The sequence below is a fragment of the Rhynchophorus ferrugineus genome, unplaced genomic scaffold, assembly GCF_030347505.1.
Source record: "Rhynchophorus ferrugineus isolate W39M unplaced genomic scaffold, kcgeb_rfMv2 rfM6, whole genome shotgun sequence".
In the NCBI taxonomy this organism is placed as follows: domain Eukaryota; kingdom Metazoa; phylum Arthropoda; class Insecta; order Coleoptera; family Curculionidae; genus Rhynchophorus; species Rhynchophorus ferrugineus.
The window spans coordinates 3,167,640-3,189,889 of record NW_027472585.1 but is presented as its reverse complement, the minus strand read 5'-3'; the positions used below and the strand labels follow the sequence as shown (position 1 = coordinate 3,189,889).

The following is a 22,250-nucleotide window of genomic DNA, read 5'->3' as shown; positions in this document are numbered from 1 at the left end:
AGTTTATGCCACATAACTTAAATACAATCCATTTTACAGCAATTTAACATGGATTTTCCTTTCTTTCACATCAAAATACACATATTGTTTCAGTTTTATCGTTATCCTAGAGGTTTAAAAATTTTACATTTTTTCCATACATATAGTCGTGAAAATTTGGGATTTTTTGCCATTTTCAATATTCTTGTTGTCATTTCCGTTCAAATATTCATACGTAAACGAAAATGGCAGATATTATAAAGATTTTGACGCTGAATCGAATGGTAGTATACTTATTTTTATAAAACGATTAGTTTTTAAGTTAGGCAATGAAAAGTACTTATTCAAAAAATGGGTGGGTTTCAGTTTATGCCACATAACTTAAATACAATCTATTTTACAGCAATTTAACATGGATTTTCCTTTCTTTCACATCAAAATACATATATAGTTTCAGTTTTATAGTTATCCTAGAGGTTCAAAAATTCTACATTTTTTCCATACATATAGTCGTGAAAATTTGGGATTTTTTGCCATTTTCAATATTCTTGTTGTCATTTCCGTTCAAATATTCATACGTAAACGAAAATGGCAGATATTATAAAGATTTTGACGCTGAATCGAATGGTAGTATACTTATTTTTATAAAACGATTAGTTTTTAAGTTAGGCAATGAAAAGTACTTATTCAAAAAATGGGTGGGTTTCAGTTTATGTCACATATCTTAAATACAATCCATTTTACAGCAATTTAACATGGATTTTCCTTTCTTTCACATCAAAATACACATATTGTTTCAGTTTTATCGTTATCCTAGAGGTTTAAAAATTTTACATTTTTTCCATACATATAGTCGTGAAAATTTGGGATTTTTTGCCATTTTCAATATTCTTGTTGTCATTTCCGTTCAAATATTCATACGTATACGAAAATGGCAGATATTATAAAGATTTTGACGCTGAATCGAATGGTAGTATACTTATTTTTATAAAACGATTAGTTTTTAAGTTAGGCAATGAAAAGTACTTATTCAAAAAATGGGTGGGTTTCAGTTTATGTCACATATCTTAAATACAATCCATTTTACAGCAATTTAACACGGATTTTCTTTTCTTTCACATCAAAATACACATATTGTTTCAGTTTTATCGTTATCCTAGAGGTTTAAAAATTTTACATTTTTTCCATACATATAGTCGTGAAAATTTGGGATTTTTTGCCATTTTCAATATTCTTGTTGTCATTTCCGTTCAAATATTCATACGTAAACGAAAATGGCAGATATTATAAAGATTTTGACGCTGAATCGAATGGTAGTATACTTATTTTTATAAAACGATTAGTTTTTAAGTTAGGCAATGAAAAGTACTTATTCAAAAAATGGGTGGGTTTCAGTTTATGCCACATATCTTAAATACAATCCATTTTACAGCAATTTAACATGGATTTTCCTTTCTTTCACATCAAAATACACATATTGTTTCAGTTTTATCGTTATCCTAGAGGTTCAAAAATTTTACATTTTTTCCATACATATAGTCGTGAAAATTTGGGATTTTTTGCCATTTTCAATATTCTTGTTTTCATTTCCGTTCAAATATTCATACGTAAACGAAAATGGCAGATATTATAAAGATTTTGACGCTGAATCGAATGGTAGTATACTTATTTTTATAAAACGATTAGTTTTTAAGTTAGGCAATGAAAAGTACTTATTCAAAAAATGAGTGGGTTTCAGTTTATGCCACATATCTTAAATACAATCCATTTTACAGCAATTTAACACGGATTTTCCTTTCTTTCACATCAAAATACACATATTGTTTCAGTTTTATCGTTATCCTAGAGGTTCAAAAATTTTACATTTTTTCCATACATATAGTCGTGAAAATTTGGGATTTTTTGCCATTTTCAATATTCTTGTTGTCATTTCCGTTCAAATATTCATACGTAAACGAAAATGGCAGATATTATAAAGATTTTGACGCTGAATCGAATGGTAGTATACTTATTTTTATAAAACGATTAGTTTTTAAGTTAGGCAATGAAAAGTACTTATTCAAAAAATGGGTGGGTTTCAGTTTATGCCACATATCTTAAATACAATCCATTTTACAGCAATTTAACATGGATTTTCCTTTCTTTCACATCAAAATACACATATTGTTTCAGTTTTATCGTTATCCTAGAGGTTCAAAAATTTTACATTTTTTCCATACATATAGTCGTGAAAATTTGGGATTTTTTGCCATTTTCAATATTCTTGTTTTCATTTCCGTTCAAATATTCATACGTAAACGAAAATGGCAGATATTATAAAGATTTTGACGCTGAATCGAATGGTAGTATACTTATTTTTATAAAACGATTAGTTTTTAAGTTAGGCAATGAAAAGTACTTATTCAAAAAATGGGTGGGTTTCAGTTTATGCCACATATCTTAAATACAATCCATTTTACAGCAATTTAACATGGATTTTCCTTTCTTTCACATCAAAATACACATATTGTTTCAGTTTTATCGTTATCCTAGAGGTTCAAAAATTTTACATTTTTTCCATACATATAGTCGTGAAAATTTGAGATTTTTTGCCATTTTCAATATTCTTGTTGTCATTTCCGTTCAAATATTCATACGTAAACGAAAATGGCAGATATTATAAAGATTTTGACGCTGAATCGAATGGTAGTATACTTATTTTTTTAAAACGATTAGTTTTTAAGTTAGGCAATGAAAAGTACTTATTCAAAAAATGGGTGGGTTTCAGTTTATGCCACATATCTTAAATACAATCCATTTTACAGCAATTTAACATGGATTTTCGTTCCTTTCACATCAAAATACACATATTGTTTCAGTTTTATCGTTATCCTAGAGGTTCAAAAATGTTACATTTTTTCCATACATATAGTCGTGAAAATTTGGGATTTTTTGCCATTTTCAATATTCTTGTTGTCATTTCCGTTCAAATATTCATACATAAACGAAAATGGCAGATGTTATAAAGATTTTGACGCTGAATCGAATGGTAGTATACTTATTTTTATAAAACGATTAGTTTTTAAGTTAGGCAATGAAAAGTACTTATTCAAAAAATGGGTGGGTTTCAGTTTATGTCACATAACTTAAATACAATCCATTTTACAGCAATTTAACATGGATTTTCGTTTCTTTCACATCAAAATACACATATTGTTTCAGTTTTATCGTTATCCTAGAGGTTCAAAAATGTTACATTTTTTCCATACATATAGTCGTGAAAATTTGGGATTTTTTGCCATTTTCAATATTCTTGTTGTCATTTCCGTTCAAATATTCATACGTAAACGAAAATGGCAGATATTATAAAGATTTTGACGCTGAATCGAATGGTAGTATACTTATTTTTATAAAACGATTAGTTTTTAAGTTAGGCAATGAAAAGTACTTATTCAAAAAATGGGTGGGTTTCAGTTTATGTCACATAACTTAAATACAATCCATTTTACAGCAATTTAACATGGATTTTCGTTTCTTTCACATCAAAATACACATATTGTTTCAGTTTTATCGTTATCCTAGAGGTTCAAAAATGTTACATTTTTTCCATACATATAGTCGTGAAAATTTGGGATTTTTTGCCATTTTCAATATTCTTGTTTTCATTTCCGTTCAAATATTCATACGTAAACGAAAATGGCAGATATTATAAAGATTTTGACGCTGAATCGAATGGTAGTATACTTATTTTTATAAAACGATTAGTTTTTAAGTTAGGCAATGAAAAGTACTTATTCAAAAAATGGGTGGGTTTCAGTTTATGCCACATATCTTAAATACAATCCATTTTACAGCAATTTAACATGGATTTTCCTTTCTTTCACATCAAAATACACATATTGTTTCAGTTTTATCGTTATCCTAGAGGTTCAAAAATGTTACATTTTTTCCATACATATAGTCGTGAAAATTTGGGATTTTTTGCCATTTTCAATATTCTTGTTTTCATTTCCGTTCAAATATTCATACGTAAACGAAAATGGCAGATATTATAAAGATTTTGACGCTGAATCGAATGGTAGTATACTTATTTTTATAAAACGATTAGTTTTTAAGTTAGGCAATGAAAAGTACTTATTAAAAAATGGGTGGGTTTCAGTTTATGCCACATATCTTAAATACAATCCATTTTACAGCAATTTAACATGGATTTTCCTTTCTTTCACATCAAAATACACATATTGTTTCAGTTTTATCGTTATCCTAGAGGTTCAAAAATTTTACATTTTATCCATACATATAGTCGTGAAAATTTGGGATTTTTTGCCATTTTCAATATTCTTGTTTTCATTTCCGTTCAAATATTCATACGTAAACGAAAATGGCAGATATTATAAAGATTTTGACGCTGAATCGAATGGTAGTATACTTATTTTTATAAAACGATTAGTTTTTAAGTTAGGCAATGAAAAGTACTTATTCAAAAAATGGGTGGGTTTCAGTTTATGCCACATATCTTAAATACAATCCATTTTACAGCAATTTAACATGGATTTTCCTTTCTTTCACATCAAAATACACATATTGTTTCAGTTTTATCGTTATCCTAGAGGTTCAAAAATTTTACATTTTTTCCATACATATAGTCGTGAAAATTTGGGATTTTTTGCCATTTTCAATATTCTTGTTTTCATTTCCGTTCAAATATTCATACGTAAACGAAAATGGCAGATATTATAAAGATTTTGACGCTGAATCGAATGGTAGTATACTTATTTTTATAAAACGATTAGTTTTTAAGTTAGGCAATGAAAAGTACTTATTCAAAAAATGGGTGGGTTTCAGTTTATGCCACATATCTTAAATACAATCCATTTTACAGCAATTTAACATGGATTTTCGTTTCTTTCACATCAAAATACACATATTGTTTCAGTTTTATCGTTATCCTAGAGGTTCAAAAATGTTACATTTTTTCCATACATATAGTCGTGAAAATTTGGGATTTTTTGCCATTTTCAATATTCTTGTTGTCATTTCCGTTCAAATATTCATACGTAAACGAAAATGGCAGATATTATAAAGATTTTGACGCTGAATCGAATGGTAGTATACTTATTTTTATAAAACGATTAGTTTTTAAGTTAGGCAATGAAAAGTACTTATTCAAAAAATGGGTGGGTTTCAGTTTATGTCACATAACTTAAATACAATCCATTTTACAGCAATTTAACATGGATTTTCGTTTCTTTCACATCAAAATACACATATTGTTTCAGTTTTATCGTTATCCTAGAGGTTCAAAAATGTTACATTTTTTCCATACATATAGTCGTGAAAATTTGGGATTTTTTGCCATTTTCAATATTCTTGTTGTCATTTCCGTTCAAATATTCATACGTAAACGAAAATGGCAGATGTTATAAAGATTTTGACGCTGAATCGAATGGTAGTATACTTATTTTTATAAAACGATTAGTTTTTAAGTTAGGCAATGAAAAGTACTTATTCAAAAAATGGGTGGGTTTCAGTTTATGTCACATAACTTAAATACAATCCATTTTACAGCAATTTAACACGGATTTTCCTTTCTTTCACATCAAAATACACATATTGTTTCAGTTTTATCGTTATCCTAGAGGTTTAAAAATTTTACATTTTTTCCATACATATAGTCGTGAAAATTTAAGATTTTTTGCCATTTTCAATATTCTTGTTGTCATTTCCGTTCAAATATTCATACGTAAACGAAAATGGCAGATATTATAAAGATTTTGACGCTGAATCGAATGGTAGTATACTTATTTTTATAAAACGATTAGTTTTTAAGTTAGGCAATGAAAAGTACTTATTCAAAAAATGGGTGGGTTTCAGTTTATGTCACATAACTTAAATACAATCCATTTTACAGCAATTTAACACGGATTTTCCTTTCTTTCACATCAAAATACACATATTGTTTCAGTTTTATCGTTATCCTAGAGGTTTAAAAATTTTACATTTTTTCCATACATATAGTCGTGAAAATTTAAGATTTTATGCCATTTTCAATATTCTTGTTGTCATTTCCGTTCAAATATTTATACGTAAACGAAAATGGCAGATATTATAAAGATTTTGACGCTGAATCGAATGGTAGTATACTTATTTTTATAAAACGATTAGTTTTTAAGTTAGGCAATGAAAAGTACTTATTCAAAAAATGGGTGGGTTTCAGTTTATGTCACATAACTTAAATACAATCCATTTTACAGCAATTTAACATGGATTTTCGTTTCTTTCACATCAAAATACACATATTGTTTCAGTTTTATCGTTATCCTAGAGGTTCAAAAATTTTACATTTTTTCCATACATATAGTCGTGAAAATTTGGGATTTTTTGCCATTTTCAATATTCTTGTTGTCATTTCCGTTCAAATATTCATACGTAAACGAAAATGGCAGATATTATAAAGAATTTGACGCTGAATCGAATGGTAGTATAATTATTTTTATAAAACGATTAGTTTTTAAGTTAGGCAATGAAAAGTACTTATTCAAAAAATGGGTGGGTTTCAGTTTATGTCACATAACTTAAATACAATCCATTTTACAGTAATTTAACATGGATTTTTGTTTCTTTCACATCAAAATACACATATTGTTTCAGTTTTATCGTTATCCTAGAGGTTCAAAAATGTTACATTTTTTCCATACATATAGTCGTGAAAATTTGGGATTTTTCGCCATTTTCAAATATTTTATCGTCATATTCGTTTAAGTAATAACATATTCATGAAATGTTTAGTGATATGTGAAGAGGGAAAATATGTGGGCTCATTTTTAATGTATGTAGTCGGGAAATTTGGGATTTTCTTTTGCAATTTTCAAGATCGTTCCTGTAATTTCTGTTTAAATGATCCTGAGTTAATGAAAATTATATCTATAATGAATTTTATAATCAGTCGAATGGTAGCATTTTGATTTCTATATGCCTTTTAATTCCTAAGATATGTAATGAATACCGGTGCATGGAAAAAAATTTGGACACTTTTTCTATGGGTCCAAATTGAATGTGTTACTCTTGAAGATAATGATTAAAAAAATCGAATTTTCTGTCAAAGCTATTATTTTTCACACTTTCAGTCCCAATTTTATTCTTCTTGATATTTTTTTCCTTATATTTCCTTTTATACTTCTTGTTATATAATTTATCAAGTCGGTTAAAAACTTACTGATATAACATTGACATAAAATTGTTTTCTTTCAAATCATTACAATATTACATTCCATAGTTTTGTCACACTGGCTATTTTTTAAATTTGAATAGATAAAATCAACTGAAATTAATAGCCAAGAAATGACTCTAGCAAACTAATTCCAGCCCAGTATCTCTTGCAGCAAGCGAAAAAATCTGAATTGTAAATTAGACTGAGATTTCACAAAATTTAGATCATATCCCATCATATTTTGAGCGTAATTTCGACATGGTGTCACGCCTGAGTTGTACTGCTCACAGATTGCAATATGCATGTCCACTTAACCGTAGATTGTCTAACATGGCGTGTTCACGAACATTGTAAATTTATATTTTTGAGGTAAATGGGTTAATTGCGCTCGATTATTTTTCTTTGCGCCAGTTTCCATATTGGTATAAAACTGAAGTCGATTCGGAATAAAAGTTATAATTTACTTGGAACAATTTTCAGATAGAAATAAAATTACCAGTACAAATAAAAAATAACGAATATAGCTATGAACGTAATTTTAATTACATTTACCATAAACAAAATAATTTCGAAACACACATCTCTGTTCATTTAGGCGATTTTCACTAATTTAAATTGTCACAAGTTAATGAGAATCATAGGGTTTATAAAGAATGTTACGTTGAATCGAATGAAGCCCTTAGTGTTTAAGTCATACAATGAACTATAAGTTGACTATTAAACATACTTAAGGAATTATAAGTTCTAATTCAATTCAATTCAATTTCAGTTTAAGATGGATTTTCATTTCTTTTACCCCAAAACACATATATTTTGGGAGTTATTGTTACATAAATTTGTACATAAGTTACATAAATCATAAACAAAGTAATTTGGGAATAAACATTTTTAAGTGACTTTCACTAAAGATCATTGGTGTTTTAGATTCATATTTTTAGCTATATAAAATAAAAATTTGTCTTTAAGAAATATTTTGAGTTTTATAATTTGTCTTAGATTTTACTATTTTTACTTTTTCAATATTATATATATATATATATATATATATATATATATATATATATATATATATATATATACATATATATATACACATAATTGTAATTACATTAATCATAAACAAATTAATTTGGGAATAAACATTTTTAAGTGACTTTCACTAAAGATCATTGGTCTTTTAGATTCATATTTTTAGCTATATCAAATAAAAATTTGTTTTTAAGAAATATTTTGGATTTAAGAAAATGTAATAATCTTTATTTTATAACATAAAAGTAAAGAAAGATGATGTATACTTATATTTGATGCTCTAAAGTTGATGTAGTTCAAATCTTACTTATGATACTTTGTTACAATGTTCAGTGGTGTAGTAATTTAAACTTATCAATATTTTGTTGATTAATAATCCACTTAGTGGAAATTAGATTTAATTAAATGACATTTAAAAAAGGCTAGTGAGTGTGAGTTTTTGAGATAGTTGTTTAATATGTTTTGATATACATTAATTATTCATAATTATTGTTATATATCAAATACATGTATGATCTTATATCGAAAATACTTACTACGAAATCAGTTTTAGTAACATATTATTTTTTAATTATTCCCTTTAGTCTATTATGTGAACAGAAGAAGTCCCATATATTCTCCAAGATTTATTCATCCACGACAATATTACATTGGAATAAACCTAGCAATTAACGCCAGTTGTTTTAATACCCATTAGTCATCTTCTGCATCAACCGTTCGTGTACCATCACAAATAACGCCACAACAACCATCATCATCATCATCATCATCATGATCGCACTTACATCATTTCTTTTAATCTCGCTATCGCAACTGTTATTTTATTGTGTTGTCGTTGAGCAATCGACGTGTCGTTAATTAAAATTAAAATAATTGTTGTTTCCTCTCGTCAAAATCTATTCTATCACAATCAGATACAGCGCGAGGCCTATCTGTGTCAAGGCTTTACCTAAATTACAAAATTAGGAGCCGATGCATTTTTATTTAGAACGAAATTCAATTAACATTCATTTCGGCTTTTATTTTTGTTTATAAATTGTGACAATTTGCGACGTATACAGGGTGGACTGAGTTTCAATCGGAGATAAGCTCGATGTGCCAGTTTAGTATGTTTAATCGTTATTAGATACTGTACATTTTGTGTAAATACGATGTTCTAGTACGATTGGAATTATTTCGAACATACCCATAACCACTGTGATTTTGTAAATTGTCACAATAGTTTTTCAAGTAAATTAACCGTTTTTGGACTAATTACAACCTAATACAACATAGTGTTACAGAATAGAGTATAAATAGTGTATGAGAGAAGAATACTAATAAAAACAAACGTTCTAAACAAATAAAATGCAGGAATACTTATAAATGTAGGCGCAAATAAATCATTTAAGGACAAAATAAAATATAAACCAAGGAATATGAACAGTTTCAAATTCATAAATTAACAAGTAAGGGTACAAACAAACTAATGTATAAAATTAATAACCTTAATTATATATAATAGGTCAATTGAAAAGTCCCCGGCCTACTATAATAAAACAATTTTTTTCATTTTTCAATTTTCTTCAAGAGTGATACATTCATTATAGCGAGCCTCCAACTGTTCGATACCATTTTTGTAGTACGACTTGTCCTTTGCTTCAAAATAGGCCTTAGTTTCGGCGACCACCTCTTCATTCGACGAAAATTTGTTTCCAGTGAGCATTCTTTTGAGATCTGAGAACAGGAAATAGTCGCTGGGGGCCAGATCTGAAGAATATGGTGGATGAGGAAGCAATTCGAATACCAATTCATGTTAAACTGTAGGTTAGGTCCAAACCAGATAAACTCCTAGTTGGTAAAATAGACTTTAAAATATTAACATATATATATATATATATATATATATATATATATATATATATATATATATATATATATATATATATATATATATATATATATATATATATATATTGGTAAAAATGAGACTTTATATATTTAAAAAATAATAATAAAATGGCTGTTACGTTTCCAAAATTAACGGCATCATTAAAAATGTATGTATAACAGATAACCTAAACCTTTACGTCGCCTGGGAAGCGATTTGCCCTCGACCCACCCTCGTCGAAGCAGCCCCTCGAACGTTGCACGTGTCGCCACGTATCGAGGTCAATCGATGCACTGGCGTCCCGCTCCAATGTCGTCGCCAGCGTCGACGTCCCAATTTTCGGCGCCCCCCAAAACACCACCCTTTTTCTTACCCTTCCGCTGACCTACTGAACTTAAACCAGCAATTCCGATTCCAAACATGCGCCAATCGCCATCGTCATTCGGTTAGGCGCGGTTTACGTCAGCAGAAGGTGGCCGACGTTTTAGCAGCGGTTTGGAACAACTTCAGATCGAAAGCCCGACGAGTTATGATCTTGTTATGTTTTGATTATTAATATAACTTCGTCATAATTTATTCATTTCTTTAGGGTTTTATTTATTGCTAAACTCTTTGGCAAATTGATTGTGAAACGTCTCATTCTCGAACAAACAACTAGTTTGGTTTCAGGAATGCCCACTTAACAATTGACCAAGTACATCAAATTACAGATATAATTGAAAAAAAAACTGTAGAAAATAAAGGTGTGTGCTTAATGTTGCGCAGGCTTTTGATAGAGTGTAGCACGAAGGCCTTCTATATAAACTAAAGTCACTTATCCCTGAACATTTCCTTCTGCTATGAAAATATTATTTGATTAATCGATACTTCCGTGTTAAACATGGAGTATTATACTCAGATTTCCAACCGATAAGGGCTGATGTGTATCTATACTTCAACTTTGTACGCGTCTTTGAAATTTGAGGTTTTCCCTCGATTTCCCCCCCTTCACCCATCAGATCTTGACTTGGTTCCAATGGGACCACCTCGGCAGCGCACTCTTTCGAATAAAAGAATTTTAAAAATCGGCGAACGTACCTGAATGTTCTTGTATGTAAACCCGGCTATATGTCAGGATTTATAACAGGAAAACAATTTAAAAACTAATAAGGTACATTAATTTTCATAGTGAAACTTTCTATAAATTTCCATAGTAAAAATTCCAAAAAATACATTCCAAATGTTTATGCAAGTTGTGTATATACCAGTACATTATTCAAAGGTATGTGTATTTGTTTATTAAAAGTGAGTTTTTGTTACATTTTAGAGTCTTCTTTTTACCAACTAGGTTTTTGGACAACCAATATCCCAACAATAGCAGAACCGTCCTGTCGGATTAACCACTGAGCCAACCAAGCAGGTCACGACATAAAAAGGTTTTGCTAAAGAAATAACTTCGCCCTATTTTAATGAAAATGTTAACTAATTAAGAGATGTTCTGACGAAAAAAAAACAACGAATCCAAAGGCAAAAAAATAAAAATAACGAAGTCCATTTACATAAAACAATTACCTCAGACAAACAATTTAATTTTTATTCACAACAATAGCTAATATTTCGTCGTATTCAACAATAAAAGAACCTTGGCACATTTTTCTGTGGAATACATTTTATTTAGTGTTAGTACTTACTACATCTGATACTCAATGCAGACACGCGTACTCTTAATAGGCGCTGCTTATTGTTTAAGGAAAACTATTGTGTAAACAAATTATTTAAAGAATATTATCGTAATTTACAAAAATCAGATATAAAAATGTTCGTTATTACTCAATAAAGGACAATCTTATTAACATAAATTACATTACAAATATATTTATATCAGATATAGCGTAGTTAATTGTATTTTATATATAAATACGAACTTTAACAATCTGTCCTTGGGCAATAAGTATTACTATGATTTGCTGACGACACGACATCCATGTCGAGGAAGACTCAAAAATTTGCTCGATCACACGGTCCAGTGGTTTAAATTCTGAAGGTTGCAAATCAGGCCTCAGAAAACCCACGCCATCATTATCCATAAGAAACGATAATTCGAGCGACGGTTCGGTTAGCATTCGGTTCGCGGAGAGCCAACCTGCTGTCTTTTCTGCTCCGCAACATCAATAGACTCTCAATCCCCATAAAAAGCTTATTGTACGAAGTTAGAAGCTGTAATGATTGTAAAGATAATAATACATTTTGTTTTCCTCTACGGTTCTGAGGTCTACTTAAAGTTTTCCAAATCAAGCTACTCAGGAGAATCCTCCTTATCTCACGCAATATTCAAATTCATGAAAAAAAGTAACACTCAAAAATCAAGCAATTCATCTCCCACGCTTCCCAGCAACAACAACTCAGCTCCAAATCATAAGAGAATGCACTCATTCGTGAGCAGGTGGCTATGATCGCCGTTTAGTACCTGTCACTACTAAACTTTCCTTTCTCCAGGCTTCAACGACCTTTTTGTCATTGCAGTTCTTATTTTTGCCCTACACTAACATGTGTTGTATACAGTGGCTACTTGACAATTTTGTTTCAGTGAAAAAATTGATCTCAATGAAAAAATTAACTCGTGGACATTCTATCAACTGTTTTTATCCAGTAGCTCTTGCAGTTTCGCCATGTTTTCGGTCTATCGGAACCCCCCTCACATGTTTTTAAAGTTAGAGCAAAATTATTATTAATCAATTATTAGCCTCAAAATATAAATATCAACCCTCGTAGACGACATCCATCGGGAACGTCGGTATTTACGGCGTCGGTTAATTAGAACCACCGGTACAACCGAACAATACGATCGGCATGTCCTAAATAGCGCGAAAGGCTAAAGTGCACCAATGCAAAATGATAGTTTATGCATGCATTGTTCCCATTACACTTCACAAAATGTGCGCGCTTGCGGTCCCGCGCGACAGAACCTTAACGATATTTATGAGGAACTCGTCGGGCCGCCTAACTGTTTTAATGCATGGCCTAATAACCAGAACAGGTTGAGATTAGCTGTAACGCCGATATTTTTCTTCGCTTTTGGAATGGGACACGTACGAGCAAACAATACCTTGCGAAATCCAGCTTAACAAACACACTGTTAATTCATGTTTCGTTCATGTACTTTCGTAATTGACGTCGTATATTATTAATTAGTGGATTTAAATATAAAACCACACTACAGTTTTCTTCAGAAATTACCAAAAATTGTTTATACCGTAAATTGGGTAATTTTTGGTCATCAACAGTCATTCCTTGAGTTAAAAAGTATAAATCAGAAATGAACAGTAGTTGAACCGAGTCCGGGGGTCTGTTTCACACATTAGGGTGCAACAGTCACCACTCATCATATATTCATCCCATTATAGAGAGAAAAATCCTTACAATTAGCACAAGCCTTTGATAAGGTATGGCATGACGGTTTGTTTATAAGCTACAGAAAATATGTATGCTAAAATACACTAAACTATTAAAATCTTACATTATAACCAGAATTTTTAGAGTCAAACAAGAGGAAACCTACTCTACAGTAAAAGAAGCTAAACCAGCTGCACCACGAAGAAGTGTATTGGAACCAATTACTTACCTACTTAGTACATGTGACGTATCACGAACGGTAAATATCACGATAGCTATATTTGCTGTTGACACTCTGATTCTTGTTATCGGAGACAACAACGAAGAAACCACACGAAAATTACAACAGGCGAGTGAGAATATATGACAATAATTGGAACCAATCTCTGCATGTACAATTCACGTATAATCAGACTGCACAAGTACTAATAACAATAAATAATACTTTTCATTTCGTTTATCAAGAATGCTAAATATCTTGGAATGAGTCTTGATGCAAAATTTTGCTATAAGGAACATGTAAAAAAAAGAAAGGGAAAGAACTGCAGTTAAAATATAGGAAAATGTACTGGTCAATTGGAGAAAAAACACAATTAGCAGTACATAATAAATTGTTATTACACAGGCAAATGTTGAAATCGACACCTTCAGATACCGACTATCAGTGCAAGAAGACATAAATCATATGTCATATCAATATTGAAGTAATACAATTCTTGGATAACACCAGAACAGGGCATAGACTCAAAAGAATCAAACCATTTGATCTCATGTAATAAAAATTTACGACGACATTTATTCATTCCCCAGAAGCTGTTTTTTATTTTCCATATATATGGGATAGTATTTTTTAAAATACAAATAAAATCATTTAAAAGCAGAGCATGTATTTTGACCAGCTCTGGAAAAGGTTTGGTACTTTTTTAACTGCCCATATATAAAACAAAACTCTTAAAATAAACAAAAAGGACTGGGCTCAAATAGAAATATATATTACGTATAATCAGACTACACAAGTACTAATAACAATAAATAATACTTTTCATTTCGTTTATCAAGAATGCTAAATATCTTGGAATGAATCTTGATGCAAAATTTTGCTATAAGGAACATGTAAAAAAAGAAAGGGAAAGAACTGCAGTTAAAATATAGGAAAATGTATTGGTCAATTAAAGAAAAACACAATTAGCAGTACATGATAAATTGTTATTACACAGGGAACTGTTGAAATCGACTACTTCAGATACCGACTATCAGTCAGGAAATTCAGATAAGTGTAAGAAGACATAAATCATATGTCATATCAATATCGAAGTAATACAATTCTTGGATCACACCAGAACAGGGCACAGACTCAAAAGAATCAAACCATTTGATCTCCTGTAATAAAAATTTACGACGACATTTATTCATTCCCCAGAAGCTGTTTTTTATTTTCCATACATGTGGGATAGTATTTTTTTAAATACAAATAAAATCATTTAAAAGCAAAGCATGTATTTTGCCCAGCTCTGGAAAAGGTTTGGTACTTTTTTAACTGCCCATATATAAAACAAAACTCTTAAAATAAACAAAAAGGACTGGGCTCAAATAGAAATATATATTACGTATGATCAGACCACACAAGTACTAATAACAATAAATAATAATTTTCATTTCGTTTATTAAGAATGCTAAATATCTTGGAATGAATCTTGATGCAAAATTTTGCTATAAGGAACATGTAAAAAAAGAAAGGGAAAGAACTGCAGTTAAAATATAGGAAAATGTATTGGTCAATTAAAGAAAAACACAATTAGCAGTACATGATAAATTGTTATTACACAGGGAACTGTTGAAATCGACTACTTCAGATACCGACTATCAGTGCAAGAAGACATAAATCATATGTCATATCAATATTGAAGTAATACAATTCTTGGATAACACCAGAACAGGGCATAGACTCAAAAGAATCAAACCATTTGATCTCATGTAATTTACGACGACATTTATTCATTCCCCAGAAGCTGTTATTTTATTTTCCATACATGTGGGATAGTATTTTTTTAAATACAAATAAAATCATTTAAAAGCAAAGCATGTATTTTGCCCAGCTCTGGAAAAGGTTTGGTACTTTTTAACTGCCCATATATAAAACAAAACTCTTAAAATAAACAAAAAGGACTGGGCTCAAATAGAAATATATATTACGTATAATCAGACTACACAAGTACTAATAACAATAAATAATAATTTTCATTTCGTTTATCAAGAATGCTAAATATCTTGGAATGAATCTTGATGCAAAATTTTGCTATAAGGAACATGTAAAAAAAGAAAGGGAAAGAACTGCAGTTAAAATATAGGAAAATGTATTGGTCAATTGAAAAAAAATCACAATTGTTATTACACAGGCAACTGTTGAAATCGACTACTTCAGATACCGACTATCAGTCAGGAAATTCAGATAAGTGCAAGAAGACATAAATCATATGTCATATCAATATCGAAGTAATACAATTCTTGAATAACACCAGAACAGGGCACAGACTCAAAAGAATCAAACCATTTGATCTCCTGTAATAAAAATTTACGACGACATTTATTCATTCCCCAGAAGCTGTTTTTTATTTTCCATACATGTGGGATAGTATTTTTTAAAATACAAATAAAATCATTTAAAAGCAAAGCATGTATTTTGCCCAGCTCTGGAAAAGGTTTGGTACTTTTTAACTGCTCATATATAAAACAAAACTCTTAAAATGAACAAAAAGGACTTGACCCAAATAGAAATATATATTAATTTTTATACCTGTCTGCAGTTAGCTGCACAATAACAAATTGAAACTAATACTAAACATGCAATTCATTAATAAAAAATTAATTGTGAACATTGTAGATGTGGTAAACAAGATACAAAAAATGATGCACTTTTTAGATAAAATTAAATCTGAAATTGCTTGGCGTCCCAAACATATCAACCGTTAGAGTTGCACAAACAAAATTATTGGTAAACATTTAATAACCAACTAATGTTCACAAAAAGTATGATATTTTCGTCACATAATAAACACAAAACTAGTAGGTTCTGATTTTGTGCTAATAATATATAATGCAATACAAACTCATAAGCCATAATAAATATTATACAAAAAATATTAATATTTAATAAGTTCACGGATATGGAAAAATGGATTTATAGTTGCAAAATATCTTTATTTCTTCTACGACAGCTATTTCTTACTTTTTGCACCTTTTGGTTTGAAACGTTACAGAAAAGGTGTGTGTGAATGTGTACGCCAGATTGCTTGTACTTCTTGATATCTCTTTAGGATCCTACAGACTTAAAATACGAAACTACGCAATCCTGAGTAGCACCAAACTCAGAAAATCAAACCAAACCTCCACCTAACCTGTGATGTCTTGCTGCAACCCAATGTTTGTACCCATTTGTACACCAAATAGCCTTCATAATTAAATGATAAACCACCCTCATGCTAAATTGGGAATATATTCCGACTAACCAGTACAATTATTTGGTTTAGAGTCTAAATTGTTCAGATTTATGTCTAACGTGATTTGAGAAAATAATATCAATACGAAAGGGTTTATTGCACATATATTGAAATCACACATATTCCACCGATATAAAAAAATTGTGGTGTTCAATCCAAAGATTATAAAACTTCCAAGTTGTTATTTATAAATATTTTATTAATTTAATGTTATCTAATACTTTAAGTATGACCACGGTATACAGACAATGATATCACTACATAGTATAAAACAAAGTCGCCTTTTCTGTCCCTATATCCCTATGTGCGCTTAAATCTTTAAAACTACGCAACGGATTTTGATGCGGTTTTTTTCAATAGATAGAGTGATTCAAGAGGAAGGTTTATATGTATAATACATGCATAATATACTAAAGCAACATTGCTAATTTTAGAGGTTTCTAACGTGATGTCGTAAATTTACCTATTTTTTAGGCTTATTTAGCAATTAGCAAAAACGCTGCCTAACCCTACGAGTTAGATCAAATTAATGTACTACAGTATTGTACACCATAAAAAGGTCTACAAAAAAGTCCGCGATGGTATATGTTTATCTTTTAGGGATAACCCACATTAACCATTTTTATTGTTTACTTTTTACGTGAGAAAATGGCTTATTTACGAAGCTATTTTAAGCAATACGGCATTAATCCTTATCGAATTAAGTACCTTAAATACAGTGTGCAATTAATATAGATCAATATGGTTCCTTACAGCATGTAAATTAAACAAATATTTTCGGAGATATTACAAATTTAAAATTTGCGTTTAAAAATGTGTAATGTAATAAAAATTGTATGAATTTAGATATTCCAAAGATAGCAGGAAATCTTCATAGTAAGTATAGGGGAAGAGGAATTGTTTTACTCCAAATTTAATGCGTGCAGGCCAAGGGCAGTAATGAATGAACCAAAAATACTGGATCGATTTTAATCATGTTTTCATTGAGTGACATAGGCATATATATTTTATGCCCGTGCAAAGTCGGAGCGGGCCGCTATGTTTTTATATACAACGTTCATATTTTTTCTGTAGTGTATTTAATTTAGTATCAGCATTGCACCCGTGCGAAGCCGGGGCGGGTCGCTAGTTTCATAAATAATGACAAGTATATTTACCTTAAAAGATCATCATAGTTTTAGTTCAATTAAAAAAGATAGTATTTCATATAATGATTAGCTAATAAATGACCCAATCCAAAGTAAACACAACAAGTATATATTGAAATGCAAATCTAATATATGCAAATTTCAATTAAACAACAAACTCATTTTAAGACTCTTTAAAAGATCAGTGCAATAGCATCAGTGCAAGTAATTATTCAGGTATTGCATATAAACTGGTTGGAACAAAGCACACTACAAAAGTTAATTATCGATATTACAGTGAATAAAACGCTATATCGCTAAATTTGTTTATAAATGTTAGAAAGTGTAGTACCATCGCTCTGTTGTTCTTAAATATCGACGGTGTACAATGTTATTTATTGTTTCTTACTACTTTTTTAAGTTTATTAATATAATATTGCTGATCGTTGTCAACTCGACAAACAAATATTGCTTTTTGAAGGAAAAAAATACAGTTGACGCAAAAACTTGGTTTGATGCCGAGTTTCCGGACAGTGTCCCAGCAAAATCGACCATCAAGGATTGATATGCTAAGTTTAGATGTGGTGAAATGAACACCGAAGACGGTGAACGCAGTTATTACATAGCGTTATTGGACCGTTTGAAGGACAAGATCGCCGAAAAACGGCCACATTTGAAGAAAAAGAAAGTGCTGCTTCACCAAGACAATACACCGTGTCACAAGTCAGGGAAAACGATGGCAAAAATCCATGAATTGGGCTTCGAATTGCTTCCTGATCCACCGTATTGTCCAGATCTGCCCCATAGCGACTATTTCTCAGATCTCAAAAGAATGCTCGCTGGGAAGCAATTTTCGTCGAATGAAGAGATGATCGCCGAAAGTGAGGTCTATTTTGAAGCAAAGGACAAATCGTACTACAACAATGATATCGAAAAGTTTGAGGGTCGCTATAATCAATGTACCACCCTTGAAGGGAATTATGTTGAATAAAAAAACATTGCTAAAAAAATGAGTTTTACTATAGTAAGCCGGGGACTTTTAAATTGACCTGTTATATCAAGCACAGTATAAAAAGTTTATTAGTACCATTTAGTATACTTGATTAAACAACTACACACGATCATGCCGTTTGTTTCTATTGGGTCTACATCGTGGTTCAGTGTTATGCACAGTTGCAGTACTTCAGTGTTAACATGGGAATGAAGCCTTTCTCATTCTCATTTGATTGGGTTTTGTTAATCATAACATTTTTTAAACAATTCACTATAGATATATAGTTCTTTGTGCTAGAAATAGGAATGTATGAGGTTTTATTCCTGGAGCAGAATTAATGTATGCCCCAAAGTCTAAGAGGTAATACCATGAAGAAATTAACCATAAGTTTTTGCTCTGGTTTGAAAATTAGATGTTAAAGAAGTAGGAGGAGCCATTAGTTATTCTTATGGACAATGAACCCGTGGAAAAGATTAAGGATTGGCTTACAAAACATAAATTTTGAAGATACCATGTAAAAGATTATTTCAGACTGTTACTGGGTTAATATAAATGAAATGTTTAATTGCGTTTTAAGTAATTTACATTTTTAGAAATAGATCTGAAAAAAAATACACAGTAGATCTGATGGCTGAACAATATGTTCAGAATGTAACGTCCTCCTCCCTATCACTGCATATTCAGTCAAATCGAATTGTTAGGGGTTGTGGTAACGAATTACTACAATAGACGTGCAGGTCGAGAAAGATATACAGCAAGAACTGTTTGAATATGTGGAAAGTAGGATTGTCTATAACACCCTTCGGTTGTCTTGAAATTGACAGCGTAATTATTGACTTGAATAGTGACTCCGAAAGCGATAGTGACTTTCTAGATGTGGGATGATGATTCAACGCTGACAATTACCAAGACAAAGTAATTAGGGTGGAAACAACTAAAGGTGAGAATATAATTAATATAGAATAACTGTAAAATCGTATTATAGAGTGAAATATTTTTATACATTGATATATATGTAATTGTTCAGAATATATATGAATATTTTGTTAAAATTATTGGGGGGATAACTAATACTAACTGTTTTATAGATACGGCAATTGCATTCGATAGAACGTAGTGATTAAGTTTATTTTCGGCAAGAAAAATGTATACAGGAAATAACAGAAGAAACTAAAGAGAAACAGTGATATTAGAACGACTTGATAAGGAAACACAGCAATGAAGGAAACAAGAAGTGGACTTAAAATGGTAAATATGCTATCTAATGAAAGGAAAACATATTACTTGGATATACAATTGTTGATTAAGTGGATTAGTCGTCCAGGTGATACCATAGGTGATTTGGACCTACCAACGATTGTGGCTGTGTCGTAATTGTAGTTTAAGTCCTTCGATAATATATGCATCAGATAACATTATTATTATTATTTCATTATCTTATTTACATTAGCCATGTATGGACGCCAAAGTAAACTAAAAGTCATAGTTCAATACGGCAACATACGACGATTTGACGTCTCCAGTTTAGGTGACGTGAGTTCACTGTTTTATTGGATACACTATATACTAGCTTTAAGTGATAAAATGGAAGAAATATCAAACAAAAATCCTGATATATATAAAACTTGTTTCTATAGTTGGCTGTTCGTATCTATTTTAGGCCTAAAAACTAAGAAAAAAGACTTTTCCTACTTAACGTGTCAGCCAGTGACAGTAAAAAAATAGTTAATGATCCCGTAGTCGAGTTTCCCAACGAATAAAACGATCGGCAGCGATAATTCGCCATAATACGGCCGGAATACGAAACAAGACATAAACGGCCGCCCGTCGTCTCGTGCAATCCGTCGTGTCCCGGCCGAATCCGATTGCGTCGCCCACGTAGACCCACAACAGAAAAGGAAACCAACATGGCGGACCAGTTGCATAACCGTTTCGGCATTTGGCATACGCAATCGCAAGAAGTGGTGGCCGCGGCGCAAAACCACGACCAACTGTCGCCATCTACGGACAGCCGTCCGAAATTTCGTCTCGCAGACAACACATGGTCGCCGCGCTTGTTTTGACCGCGACCATTGTCGACGATGGGCGCTATTGAAAACCGATTTTGTTTTTTTTTTGGTGGCGTTTAAAAATAAACCGTCTCATTAATTATATCTGGAAGTTTTAGATTTATGCAGCATGTGTTCAATATGAGTTATACGACTCATATTTCTCTCGTACGAATCTGCTATTGTGTTGCTTTTTAAAATATCTCTAATGTTTGAAATGAACCAATACTACCAGGTGTGCAGGAATATCATTACAGGTTTTATATAATTTTCAAGAAAATGGAAAAAATTATTTATTCAAAGTGTGGGCCATTTGATTCTATACATCTTGCCCATCTTTCAGGCAATTTATGGATGTCATCCCAAAAAAAACTGTTTGTCCATTTGGACTGACAGCCATTTTCTAACTTCTTCGAAATTGGCGAAGTGCGCTGATCGACAAGCGCGTGTCCCATTGATGCGAAGAGTTGACAGTCGGATTTGTCCTTGGAGAGGTTTTCAAAATAAATCCATTCGATGCATAAATGACTTCCGATCATACATTGCCTGTTATTCAATTGAAGTGGCACTCATCCTCCCATCTTTTGGATTTTCCCCATTGCTCGTAATCGGTCGCTAATCATTTCTTGGGCCACATTTAATGCCTCGGCCAAATTATTTTTGAGTTTAAGCCTTCATCCAATAACTCTTGTAGTTTCGCATCTTCAACTTCTTTCGGTATACCAAAAACAAATAACCTTTTTTAAAATATCCTAGCTCACGCCTTACCAGTTTTTGAGGTTACGGCGTGTTACCGTAAGTTTCTACCACATCGGGGTAGAAAAAATTATTACCAAAATTAATTCAAGGACAAAAGTAAAAGCGATAAAAATTAAGGACTTTTCTCACAACTCTTCAAACAAAGCGCAAAAAATCATAATCCCTACTAGAGCCAGAAGAAGAAGACCGAAAGACTACAGTAACGCAACTCACTCTAATAGCGCAGTTCACTCCAAACACCATAAATCCAGCCCTACCCACGCCCGCATACACAGACGACAACCTCAACCTCCACTTCTGGTTCGCCAATACAATACCGCAACAAGCTACAAAGAATTTGAACAAGAAAGGGTCTCCGTACATGGGAGAGACGATGGAAAAGTGCA

The 22,250-nt window shown here is 31.2% G+C and overlaps 1 protein-coding gene across 2 annotated transcripts in view; it reads right to left on the bottom strand.

Annotated features, from left to right (window-relative positions):
- ftz-f1 (ftz transcription factor 1) overlaps nucleotides 1-22,250 on the bottom strand; it is a 228,197-nt gene that overhangs the window by 148,691 nt on the left and 57,256 nt on the right. The gene's annotated exons all lie outside the window — the stretch shown is intronic.